Here is a 14032-nt window from a genome sequence, read left to right on the forward strand (position 1 = left end):
CATGAGGGTAGGGCTCCATCTTTCCAGTCCATGCCATTTACAAACAATTTTTATCAATCTGGCCGACAGCCCCATTTACTAAGCTCGAGTCGCAACTGGAGGAAGGAGTGCAGGCAAATAAATTGGGTAAGCCAAGCCATGGGTCCGGCTTGGCTCTAAGAGTCTGTGCACAAGCCGAGCCACAAAAACATTCTGCATGTATACTGCACAACAAAGATAATGTAAAAAAGTATGATACAATCTTTTTAGGATTCAAAAATATGTATTTATTTGACATGTGGCAGCATTTCACCTGAGTACATCAAATGATACCATTCCATACACAGAAGTGTATTAGAAAGTGCTAGATTGTAGAAAGATTAACGGCTCACACCCCCCTCTCCCTCAAGGACAGTGCCATTAGTGGACAAAGAGGTAAGTCAGTAGGCATGTAAACCATAACGTGGCCTAGATTCTTTTTTTAGATGGAGCAACATTACAGTCTATTAAATCAAACATAAAAGGTGTTTGTACAGCTCACATCCTGAAAAGGAGGCTTTGTGAAATAAACGCTTTGCCTAAGATCACACAATTTGCATGCATGCAAGCCTGTATTGATTGATTCTCTCTCTCTCTCTCTCTCTCTCTCTCTCTCTCTCTCTCTCTCACTCTCTCTCTCTCACACACTCTCACCCTCTCTCCCTCTCTTCAAATTAGATTCTTTAGCAGTCGCGGCCGGAGCAAGTAAGAGCGGTGGGGAGGGGGGAGGGGTGAACTCGACAGACGTCAACGAGGGAAAATAAAATTTTCAAAAAGAAAACCACCTACCTTGTGCTCGTTGCATCGCCGAGTCGGTGGCTGAGGAAATCCCTCTTTGACGTTTTTCAAGTATCTCTTCCAACTCACTCATGGGTGTTACATACATTTGGGAGTCACCAGCATTCACCTTTAATTTATTGGTATGGGGAATAACTTGGCACATTAGTTAGTAAAACGGACTCTAGAAATTTGGAGACCCTTAGGTAACCTTTTATCTAATTTTGTTCTGTAAGAATGGTCCAAATGCTATCAACGGGTATCAGAGAAGCAGAAAACATCTAAGATATATCAGGGCAGATGAGGCCATCCTCTCCAAAAGAGTCATGTGGTTGACTTGGGAAGAAAAGAAGTGCTGGTGTCATAGTAATTGGGCGTCCTGCAGCTCTGAAACTTAAGATGATTTTCTGTATTGTGTAAAGGAACTAAAACTGATTTCAACAAAAGTGCAAACTAAATTAGAAAAGTTTTACCCCATCAATCTAACTGTTTTCTTGTACTATAAGTGACATAAATTGTGGTCTAGTATATTTTAGGGGATTCATTTTAATTTAGTTGGTCACCAGCACCCAATGGACTCTCTTAAGCAATTAGGTTGTATGTTCTTGACTTGTCACTCCAAAACCAGCCTTGCTGCAGCATTAGACTTCCTGTTGTGTATTACTTTTATTATGTATTCTGTATTCCACATATTGTTTTCTTTGAAACGTATACAGGTGGAGCGAGGCATAGAATCTCTGTGAGTTCTAAACAGATTCCAATCCAGATCGTCAGTTTCCACTGGTGTCCTGGATGGAAAGCTGTGTTGCCTGGCGCTCACCTGTTCTTTGGATTTATGCAATAAATCTTTAATCTACGCCTGTCTCCACTCGTCTTTACACTTCCTTGTCAGTGATTGTACTAGTTAGTTAGGTATGCCAAAGAAAGGCTGCTATTGCATTCTAGCCTGTACTCCCTCAGAGCTATCTTTCATCGTCAAACTTCAAGACCTGAACAATGATACCCATCACCTTCAGATCATTTGCGTCACCAGTGGACGAGTATGACTTAAAAGACAACACAAATTATGAACCAAAGATAGATATGGGCATCCTGTCTAAACGGTCACAGCACATGTCATCCTTCTCCGTAAACGATATCATCTGCCCTACTGGAGTTAAACTTTAACCACTTTCCCTGCCTTTGGTGTTTCACCACTGATGGAAAAGCTATGAGGATGTGACAGCCACTCTCTGATCTCCATTCAAAGTATGATCTGTACACCAAGAGTTCAATTAGAACAGAGGGCAAGCAAAATGACCAGGGAGTGACAAACAGGCTATACAGCAGGGGGATCCAACAGTACTCCAGGAATGCTGGAGCCATGGCCACCTTTCAAGCTACAAGTAGCAACCATCCCCAGTTACATCAATAATATCTCAATGGATCTCATGTGGACATGTTGAAGGACTGTCTTGTCTTGGGCTTTTGTGAAACAATGTTAGACTGCTATCCAAGTGGCACTCCCCCCTAGGGAAGCGGCTCCTAATTGCACTGCTGGATTCCTTTTTTGGGAGAAGTACATCCAACTTTGTAATCTTAATTTGAATGTATTTGATTCAACTTCGTCAGCTTTTTAGTTTATTCCTTTATTGTGTTTTCACTTTCATGAAATTACAGATGGGCATATTCTTTCTAATCTTGACAGCACATTTCTCACTTCATGTCATCATATTATTTTTCAGAAAGACACAACCCCTGAAGAAGGGCTATTCTAGCTCGTAATGCACTTGATTGTTTAACTTGCTGATTTATTATGCGAATTGATCTCTAGATCAAAATAAACATGAAATGCTACATAACATATTGCAACTACTTTGTGAGGAACTACATAACCAAAAACAATGTGTGCTCCCAGATACAACCTGAAGCAGGTGAGCCTGAAAATAGGGAAAAGGTGTCTCTAGGTGATGGAGCAACTCTGAGTGGAATAAGGTGTCTATATCTGTACCTCCTAGAGTATCAAGAGCACTAGGTTCAACCAGGCCTTGTGCCGGTCTGGATGGGTTAGAAATCATTTATCTCATTCCTGGTGAAACAGAAAGGCATTGGATAAAGACCTCATTAAAGAATGTTTGTGGTTGCTGTCAATTGCATCTGGTGACAGTTGCAGATAATGAAGGCCTAAGAGAGGAGCATGGGGGAAGTCATGCCTGAGCCATGGGCAAGAAAGGAAGGTACAGGGATCACTGCTTACTGGTGATCAAGATAGAAAGGGCAGATATTATGATGTGTGAGGTGTTTGGCTTCATGGGTGTGAGCAGACACTTTGAGCCACCGAGAACTCATTGGTGGGAAAAGAAACATTACATTGAACAAGGGCCAAGTATATTACAGTGCTTTGCTTAGCAATCAGTACATGCTGTGCTCCACCAAAGAGCTCTGGAAGAGCGAAACACGTGTCTGGGGCTATGAAAATTAAACACGGTAAGAAAGTGACAGTTATCAAGCTTTACTTCAGCTGGGAGAGCTGCAAGTTTGCAAAGAAGGATCACTGTGACCAGAGTGCACTGGGAGGGGGTACAGACTTTTAACTTGAAACCAATAGCCAGGGCTTTCTGTGAGTGCCAGTCATTTTTTGAGGGAGGCCATATGAGTTTTGTTTTGCATAAAATAGATCCTGGGGCAAGTGGCTACAAACAAGAGGAAGACGACCCTTGCAGTAAAATGCAGTTCAAGGCACAGGTCTTTAAATGGTATGCTCCAAACAAGTTTGGCACTCAGTTCCAGCTAGGCTCCACGAAAGAGCTGATGAAGAGCTAATACTGTCTGGGGCTAATCAAATTAAATACTGGAAGAAAATAATAGTTATCGAACTTTGTGTCACTGGAATAACTACAAGGTTTCAAAGGTGTCCCACGCTGATCTGAATGCACTAGGAGGGCTATTTACTTATGTTTCACTTGAAATGCACAGCCGAAGGTTATTGGTAACCTCAATCTAACTGTTTTCCTGTAATATAAGTGACATAAATTGTGGTCTAGTATATTTTAGGGGATTCATTTTAATTTAGTGGGGCACCAGCACCCAATGGACTCTCTTAAGCAATTAGGTTATATCTTCTTGACTTGTCACTTCAAATCCAGCCTTGTTGCAGCATTAGACTTCCTTGTCAGTGATTGTGCTAGTTACTTAGGTGTGCCAAAGAAAGGCTGCTATTGCATTCTAGCCTGTACTCCCTCAGAGCTATCTTTCATCGTCAAACTTCAAGACCTGAACAATGATACCCATCACCTTCAGATCATTTGTGTCACCAGTGGACGAGTATGACTTAAAAGACAACACAAATTATGAACCGAAGAGAGATGGGCATCCTGTCTAAACGGTCACAGCACAGGTCATCCTTCTCCGTAAACGATATCATCTGCCCTACTGGAGTTAAACTTTAACCACTTTCCCTGCCTTTGGCGTTTCACCACTGATGGAAAAGCTATGAGGATGTGACAACCACTCTCTGCTCTCCATTCAAAGTATGATCTGTACACCAAGAGTTCAATTAGAACAGAGGTCAAGCAAAATGATCAGGGAGTGACAAACAGGCTATACAGCAGGGGGATCCAACAGTACTCCAGGAATGCTGGAGCCATGCCCACCTTTCAAGCTACAAGTAGCAACCATCCCCATTTACATCAATAATATCTCAATGGATCTCATGTGGACATGTTGAAGGACTGTCTTGTCTTGGGCTTTTGTGAAACAATGTTAGACTGCTATCCAAGTGGCACTCCCCCCTAGGGAAGCGGCTCCTAATTGCACTGCTGGATTCCTTTTTTGGGAGAAGTACATCCAACTTTGTAATCTTAATTTAAATTTATTTGATTCAACTTTGTCAGCTTTTCAGTTTATTCCTTTATTGTGTTTTCACTTTCATGAAATTACAGATGGGCATATTCTTTCTAATCTTGACAGCCCATTTCTCACTCCATGTCATCATATATATTATTTTTCAGAAAGAAACAACCCCTGAAGAAGGGCTATTCTAGCCCGTAATGCACTTGATTGTTTAACTTGCTGATTTATTATGCGAATTGATCTCTAGACCAAAATAAACATGAAATGCTACATAACATATTGCAACTACTTTGTGAGGAACTACATAACCAAACACAATGTGTGCTCCCAGATACAACCTGAAGCAGGTGAGCCTGAAAATAGGGAAAAGGTGTCTCTAGGTGAAGGAGCAACTCTGAGTGGAATAAGGTGTCTATATCTGTACCTCCTAGAGTATCAGGAGCACTAGGTTCGACCAGGCCTTGGGCCGGTCTGGATGGGTTAGAGATCATTTATCTAATTCCTGGTGAAACAGAAAGGCATTGGATAAAGACCTCATTAAATAATGCTTGTGGTTGCTGTCAATTGCATCTGGTGACAGTTGCAGATAATAAAGGCCTAAGAGAGGAGCATGGGGGGAGTCATGCCTGAGCCATGGGCAAGAAAGGAAGGTACAGGGATCACTGCTTACTGGTGATCAAGATAGAAAGTGCAGATATTATGATGTGTGAGGTGTGTGGCTTCATGGGTGCGAGCAGACACTTTGAGCCACCGAGGACTCATTGGTCGGAAAAGAAACATTACATTGACAAAGGACCAAGTATATTACAGTGCTTTGCTTAACAATCAGTACATGCTGTGCTCCACCAAAGATCTCTGGAAGAGCGAAACACGTGTCTGGTGCTATGAAAATTAAACACGGTAAGAAAGTGACAGTTATCAAGTTTTACTTCAGCTGGGAGAGCTGCAAGTTTGCAAAGAAGGATCACTGTGACCAGAGTGCACTGGGAAGGGGTACAGACATTTAACTTGAAACCAATAGCCAGGGCTTTCTGTGAGTGCCAGTCATTTTTTGAGGGAGGCCATGTGAGTTTTGTTTTGCATAAAATAGATCCTGGGGCAAGTGGCTACAAACAAGAGGAAGACAGCCCTTGCAGTAAAATGCAGTTCAAGGAACAGTTAAGAAGGCACGGGTCTTTACATGGTATGCTCCAAACAAGTTTGGCACGCAGTTCCAGGTAGGCTCCATGAAAGAGCTGATGAAGAGCGAATACTGTCTGGGGCTAATCAAATTAAATACTGGTAGAAACTAATAGTTATCGAACTTTCTGTCACTGGAATAACTACAAGGTTTCAAAGGTAGCCCACGCTGATCTGAATGCACTAGGAGGGCTATTTACTCATGTTTCACTTGAAATGCACAGCCGAAGGTTATTGGTAACTGCCAACCCTCTTCTAAGGGTGTCCACTTGGAGATTGCTTTATAGAACAGTACGAGATGATTAGCCAGAAGGGCTGGAGACCCTAACGGTGGGAAGAATGATCATGTTAACAGACAGCAGCATCCTGGTAAGCGAGCACCAACTCCCCTCAGTCATCGCAGGTTTGTGGGATGGAAGTGAGCTAGTCATGGATTGTGAGAAGGCTGTTACAGCAGGCAAGATGGCAGTCATAAGGGGCATAAGTTAAAATAAGGGTGGAACTCTGCGGATGCTACTGCCTAATTTTTTCCTAAAGGCGGGAAAGCAGGGAAAGATAAGGTCAAACATGTCTGCCTTGTCATCGACTGTGTTTGTTAATGGATGTTGAGTGGTTTCTCATTACCTGCAACAGGTCGTATCCTCTTTGCGATGTTATTGACCGAACGAAGAAAAAGTATATGAAAATGGGTTGGCATAGAGAAGTAGGGTGAAGCTACGGAAGTGGGGCCATATCTGGCACGGTCTGCAAACAGCATAGACAGTGAAAACTGGTCCATTTCAAGCCTTGCCTGACTTGCCATTGTTAATTTGCAAGCGATGGATGAGGACCACGGTTGGCCATTCAAGCCTTCCCCTCCCGGCAAGCATGGTCCAAAAGCATCCTCCATGGAAGATGCTGCAGCATCACAGAGAACAACCTCAGACCATTCGAAGGTCAGTAACTCTACTAACAACTCTATTTTCTCAATAACTCCATTCTGTTCGCAAAAATACTTGACATGACTACTAAAACATTTCTCAATGCGCCTTGACAACCCATAGTTGAACCCTGGAAGCTAAGTGTATTGAAACAAGCAGTTGCAATTGTAAATGAATGGTTATGTTCCTTTCAACCCCCAAGCGTTGAAACAAATGTCTCTGCACTCAGTAGGTTATATATTAAAAAAAATAAAGGGAATAAATGAAAGAAAAAAATCTCCTGTCATAATGCATAGACTGATGTCACAAAAACAGTGAAACCCAGGCAGACAGAAGTACATTTTTAACACGACTGCGTGTTATCTTTCCGTGCTGCCTGTTCTTGGCGCTGGAGTGGTCCAGGCTAGCCCCACGTTCCTGTCTGATGTCCTTACGCACGCTGTTCATTTTGATTTTAATTACGCCTAACGAGGGGAGGCTGGGAGATGACACTTGGCCAGCTTCAACGAAAGGTTCTAATGCAGTCCAGATACGAAGCAAAGCGTTTTAACAAGAGGATGAATCAGGCGCAGTTTGAGAAGCTTTCCATGAAGACAAGCTGATCAAGAGGTACAAACAAAGGCTCACATTCAAAATGGCGGTCACTGTTCAGCCCTTCTGTAAGAATGGGAAGTGATTTGGGTTTATGGCCCTCGGGCAGATTTTTAGATAAGCTGTGTTACTTTTCAGGTATGGAAGGGAAATTGGCAGTTGCTAAAAATGTTTTGGGACATCCTAGAACAGTGTTCCTTTTAAATATTTATTTTGCATTTTCCAACATTCGTGATGAAAACTCCGATGTAGCGAAGACAAGTGATTTACACTGGAGACATCTGCAACTTATGAGTTTTCGGGCTTTAATCTACTGGTGTCCAGCTGCACAAAAATGAGACAGTCTGCTGACTGAATATAATTACCACTTGAAACTCCGACACGCCTTCTGATGAGACAGGTTGCGTTATTTTGCTGCTGAGGATGAAGGTTACACCTTGACTTTTCCCAGAATCTCAAAGTGATGGACTTTGCCCAGAAGGCAGTCCTTTCTTTAAATAAAATGCAGGTTCATGACTCTTTGAACTGTTCATGTTCAAAGGAATGTATAAGTTTCCTAAAGGCCCTGCCAGTGCACAGTCTAATGGGAAGAACTAAGGGGCATATCAGCAACAACCGGCGATAATTATCGCTCAGCGCTCTTAGCGTGAGGATAATTATCGCTGGGTATCGTGGATTTTTATCGCTGAGATAGCGTGCTATTAGCAACGCGTATCTCCTCAGCGATAAAAATCCTCACGCTAACTGCCTAACGTGAGATTATCGCTGGAAACCCAGCGATAATCTCACGCAATGTGGCGTTAGCTTGTTGATAGGGACTCACAAACTTAGCCATGATATCCACACTCCATAGGATATCATGGCTAAGTCAGTCCTGAAGCAGGCGTAAGGAAAGTAGCGATAACAGGGGTTATCGCTACTTTTCCTGACGCTATGCTTCATAGCGTGGGGCTTGATGATAGGAGAAATGCCGCTTAGCGACATTTCTCCTGTCATGTTAGGTCAGGAACGCCCACTTTGCATCTCATTAGAGATGCAAAGTTGGGCGTTAGGAATCCCCACGCTAAAGCAAGGTTTCACGCGTTAACGTGGCCTTGCTAATTAGGCAATAAAATTATTGCCGCTTTTCGGCCGAAAACGGCCGCAAAAGCGGCGATAATTTTTTATCGCCCGCTTGTAAATATGCCCCTAAAATAGTTGTGCTGGCTCAACAGAATTACATGCCAGTTCCTGGGATGAAACACGGCCTGTGAGTTTATCACGTGGGCAAATCCTGTGTATCATTACAGGTCCCCTAATTTGCGGAAGATGTGAGTAAAACTTTCTAAAATGCATAATTGCTATACATTTAACCATCTTTTCGAAATTTAACTTGATGCGGTTGTACTGAATTTGCATTATGTACATCCCACAACTGGAGCAGCTCCTCCACAAGGGCGGAGGAGCGTCGCCCTACTGCTTTCACTCAGTGCGAGAAGCAGAAACATAAAATGGTAAAACAAGCATTTTAGGTTTCTGCTTCTCGCAGTGCGAGAAAGCAGAACTGTTTGGTTGGGGGCAGGTGGGTGGACGGGTCTGCTCTAGTGTAGGAGATGAGTGGCTTGCCCACTGCTGAGGGCGCTGACTGTTTGGTCAGCCCCAGGGCCGACCAAACCAGTCATTCGCACTCTGCCCTTTCTCCATGTAGGCTGCGCCCCTACCCGCGAGTCATGCTGGTCATCTGTCCGACAATGAAACAATAAAAAACCCATGCCAGTTAACTACTTGCAGAACTAGGTGTCATGCTGCTGAGTCTGGATCAATAAACATGGAAAACATGAAGAAAACTGTCTTGCCAAGTTATTCCCCATTTACGCGTAATACAAACTGGATACACTACTGTGATTACTAATTTGTAATTACTATCAATGATTTTCTGTAAGCATTAAATGAGTGTTCTACAGTCCAAATATATAGTACAGCGGGTTTCTGGGTTACAGAACGGTGTTCAAAGTGTGGTGTGCTACATGATGTGCAGGCCCATTCCTATGATTTTGTTCAGTTTCTGAGTTCAGTGCCTTAGTACCCAATTCTCAAAAAAGTAGTCGGACATTACCTACTTTAGACTTCGCTTACATTTGGAGAATCTTTCCAACTACCATGCAATTTACAAAGGCTGGTGTTCTTGTTCCAAGATAAGATGTGTCTTAGTCATGTTTTCTTGGCGTAAAAAATGCTTACTGAAAGATCCCACTTCAGAGACCACAGCGATGGTGAGTAGCATGAGTTTATTCAAGTGCCAGCAAGGGGCCTGCCAGCCAACTGACAGCTAACAGTCTCCACATGGAAAACAATATTCTGCGGGAATGAGAATGTTGGAACAACATTCTCTAAACAAGCGAGGATGTAACATATCTCCTCTTTTCCTATAACAAAAAACAACAACATTTAACACTAAACATTAAAAAAACACGATTAAGTATGTGTACTACGACAGAGGACTTTGGGATACAACTTCGTGGAAGCTGTACACAGCGTCAAGGCACTACTTGTTGTGGTTACGTATTGCACCTAATCACCCACACTAAAATTCTCCATGTAGGCTCACTGTGACTCTTTAGATACCATCTTACTCAAATTACACCTTTCCACTCCTTTGCATTATATAGTTGCAGGCTTTCTTCCTCTCATAGCCTCAAATTTTAATTTTCCCTTAACACCGTTAGGTCTGGTACGATATGCCCACGCACATCTTCTCATAGTGCTCCTCAACTGACTGCCCTGACACAAGATCAACTACAAACATTTCTTAAGAGTCCTGCTTCACCTTTGTACTAGACCATTGCTTTGAGGGTAGTAAACTGATGATCTAATTTACTCAGCCACATTCATTATCAATTCATCCTTCATGACTTGGTACACACACTGTTCTCCGTTCTCAATCACAGTGGTCTCAGGTGTTCCCTCTCTATTACGCAGCTCTTCTAGTCATTTTTTTTGCCCTGATCCCCTCAATGTGCCCTGAGTAGGTGTGAAGAGGCCTGGGGCTGATACAATAAAAACCCTGGATGGTAGGAGATCTGCTTCCTGGAGAAGCCAGGGACAGGAAGGGGACTGGAGAGATAAGCTGGTCTTCAAAGGTAGGACACCAGATGTCACAGTACCCAGCCCCCCCCCCCCAATAAGATAATGAGTGTAATGAATTGTTATCCACACCTGTGGGTTGGGGTAGCCAGACACACAGTCCAAGAAGAGAATGTCTCCATTTAGATTTTTGGAGAGTAATGCATTCTGGGTCAAAAATATGCCACACTTTGCAGGAAGTTGTCATAGATAAGGGAGGCAACTTTTTCTCTTTTGGTCGGGGTGCCTCCTCTCTAGCCAGCCCGGATTTGAGGATAAATGTGCAAAGCTGCAGGAGCTCCTTGGAACACTGCCTGGAGCATCAAGAGAAGATGGACTGCCCTGCTAGACCCTTGGACTGCACGAGAGAAGGCTTGCACTTAGAAGGACTTCACCTGCTGCACTCTCAAGGTTCCACAAAAGAAAGGATTGTGCCTGGCTTAAAGGAAAAGGAGTGGACTCCCTGAGCAGCATCAAGTAGAAAAGTGCTTGAAGTAGCCACCTGCAACACTGAAAGAGAGGACTTCTGCAGCTGACAATCTACAACGTTTTTTTCCTGGACTGCCCAGGTGTATTGTGGAAGATTCAGTCCTTGCCCCTAAGTGGCAAAACAGAGCTTCTGCCCCCTTGGTCTTTCTTTGCAGCTGCCTGAGCCATTTTCCCATGCTCCAGGCTGTTTTGACTCTCCTTCCGGTCAGCCAAGGACTGAGTGGTCAAACAGACCCACTCAGGCAAACCCAACATTTCAAGGTGAGACTTGAGCTCCACTTCCTTCCAGACAGTGTACTCTAAGTCATTCCCTAGCAAACAATCCACAGGCGTGACAGGGCTCACAGCTACCTTAAGAGAACCCGAGACCCCCCCTACCCAAAGGGAACTAGAGTCACCAGGTAGTGACTTTCACGGTTGTCTGCTGCCACAACCTTGTCAGATGTGTATCACATGCTCTGAGGGCAGCAGATGACACCTTACATTAGTCATACTGGCTCCTGTATCCTCCAGAGCCTACACCCTCTGGCCATTGATGGTGACCACAGCCTATACTTGGGTGTATCATCAGTGATATGGGCCATTTGGTACCATCTCTCCATGACCCAGGGACATTATGGTTACATCGGCTGCCCCCCTTTCAGTGACTGGGATAAAATTCTGAAAAAGTATAGAAGATGCTAGTTGTGCCAGATATATATCCAAGATCTCAACAGTGTCCTATTTGTGTGTCCCTTGTTACAGAATGTTTGTCTCCATTTTTTAAGGCCTTTATTTATTAAATATAAAATAAATTCTGTCTTGGAGGATTGTAAATTTGTATTGCTTCCCATGAATTAAATGATCTGTAATAAGATCTATCAATTTTTTAGATCCTTTCTGAGCATATATAAGGGCCTTGGTGCATTATTGGTGGGTGTCTAAAATAAATGTAATGTTTCCCTGTAGTGCGAGAGGCACTCCCTTGTATTGAGACCACGTGATGACATTTGACTACCATTGTTTTAATTGATTTTGTGTGTTCTATTTCCACTTTGCACTTGCATTTCGTGTCTCCCTAAAACTGCAGTGTGGAAGTATTTTCACAGAGTAGAACAACTTTACCAAAGTCAACAAACTCCAGTTTTATAATCTCAATGCACCAGAAGTTTAGAGAAGTCCCCCTCTGAGTAAAGGAAACTCAGAGGAGCTGGCCAGCCTCCCGCAAGCATTCCAAAGCAAAGGATTGCTCACATATTCTCCTGCGCCTCCCACACTACATGTTTCAGCCCCTTATCTTACACCAGCTCGAGAAAACAATTCAAAAAGTACAAAAACACCCAACGTTTGTGATAATATGACTAATGCTGTCTGATGTTGTGTTAGAGATCAGTAGCACTGCTGTATGAGCTCTCCTGTTTATAGTCCATTCTTTTATATATAGCAAATGGTTTTATACTAAAACTCCATATCTATTGTCATTTGTTGTTAAAGCCAAGTGCCCCAGATATGCTAAACGTCACCCAGTGACCTCGGACAGAGGCGGGAGCGGACATGTTTGTGTACCAGCGCGGTAGCCTTGCAACCTCCAAGATCCTCTTCGCTGGAAAATCTCGGGGCCAAACAGTGTCCTTCCCCATCCTCACCTACGCATCCTGGGTGGCACAGTGGTGGGGAAAATCCCTTCCACATGATGAACATCACTGGTATGTGAAAATTACAAGCTGATCTTTTTTAACCAAACATATATTTATTGCATCAAAAATCTGACATTTCAGACTTGTTTTTTCTTGACCAGCAAGCTTCTTCTCTTAGGAGAACCGTGCTATTTACCCAAAATGAAAAAGTTGGATTTCGTAAAGAAATATTAGAATTTTCAGAAGATGGAAATCGGATGGCTCAAGCAAAATTAATATGTTTCGGAAATCTAGTTAAAGTGGATATTTGAGTCATAATCTGAGCTGAGTTCAGAAGGAATATTGCTCATTTTCGATCGCGTATCAGAGGGCGTTCATTGTTATGGCATTACTTTCATGTTTTATACCACTGCATTTCATCATCCTATCGACAACGTTTTGTGACAATATGACTACTGCTGGCTGATGTTGTGGTGTTAGAGAGCAGGATCACTGCTGTATGACCTCTCCTGTTTACAGTCCATTATTTTATGTTATATTATTTGACTAAAAACTACTTGGGGGCAGGATGGGGAGATTTTTTAAAATATTTCATAGGGAGAGTGAACATTATTAGATTAATTTACTTACTTCAGAAACATGGAATTTTTAGTACATTTATGAGAAAATTATGAGGTAAAAAGTACAAAGCATCTGCCTTTTGAAAAATAATATTCTTTTGGGTAAAATCCAAAAATGCTACTAAAAAAGTCTAGTTCAGCAACTTTGCTCACATGCTCAATCTACTTTAAAGCACAAATTTAGGTCCCACATCTTGAAAAGTTCACCAGCTGCCACTACTCTTGCCCTTGCCAGTATTACATTTAGGTCTGAATAAAGGGGTTGAAAACTGCCTCGAATAAATTGGTAAAATTACCAAAGTTTGTTCTTCAACTTCAGCAAGTGAAGCTTCAATCCTAAATACTGACTGTCAGATTGATCAATATTTGAAGCAGCGCAACGCAGCAAGACAACTTGCCGCACTGAATGACAGGGTGAAGTCAGGAATGTTCAATATCTACTAAAATATGATGCATTCCTGCTCTTTCCCTGCTCTGGTGCAGTGAGTGATGCCTAGCAACAATGCAGGCACCCTTGTGCCATGGTGCAACGGTACCTGCGTTACAGGCAGGATTGCTATTGTGAAGGAAGGGACACCTTCCCACACAAAAAACAATCTTCAAAGGCGTTTCCCTCTTTCTTCATGTGCTGCAGAATACAGCGCACAGAGAAAGAGAAAATAACAAGCTGAAATAAAGATACTTCTCTTTGTTGCTCCTGTGTTAGAAAGGGGTACCATTTTGACGCATTCCCAGGTTAACTAATCTTAGTAAGTCTGGGAATATGTCACAGTTCATGGGTGGATGTTTGGAAAAACCCATGCCCCACCCATGGAACGCCTTCACAACGTAGAGTAACGCAAGGCAGCAAGTTGCGCTGCCTTGCATTACTCCACATTTACTAAGACAA

Source organism: Triturus cristatus, chromosome 9, assembly GCF_964204655.1.
Source record: "Triturus cristatus chromosome 9, aTriCri1.1, whole genome shotgun sequence".
Lineage (NCBI taxonomy): Eukaryota > Metazoa > Chordata > Amphibia > Caudata > Salamandridae > Triturus > Triturus cristatus.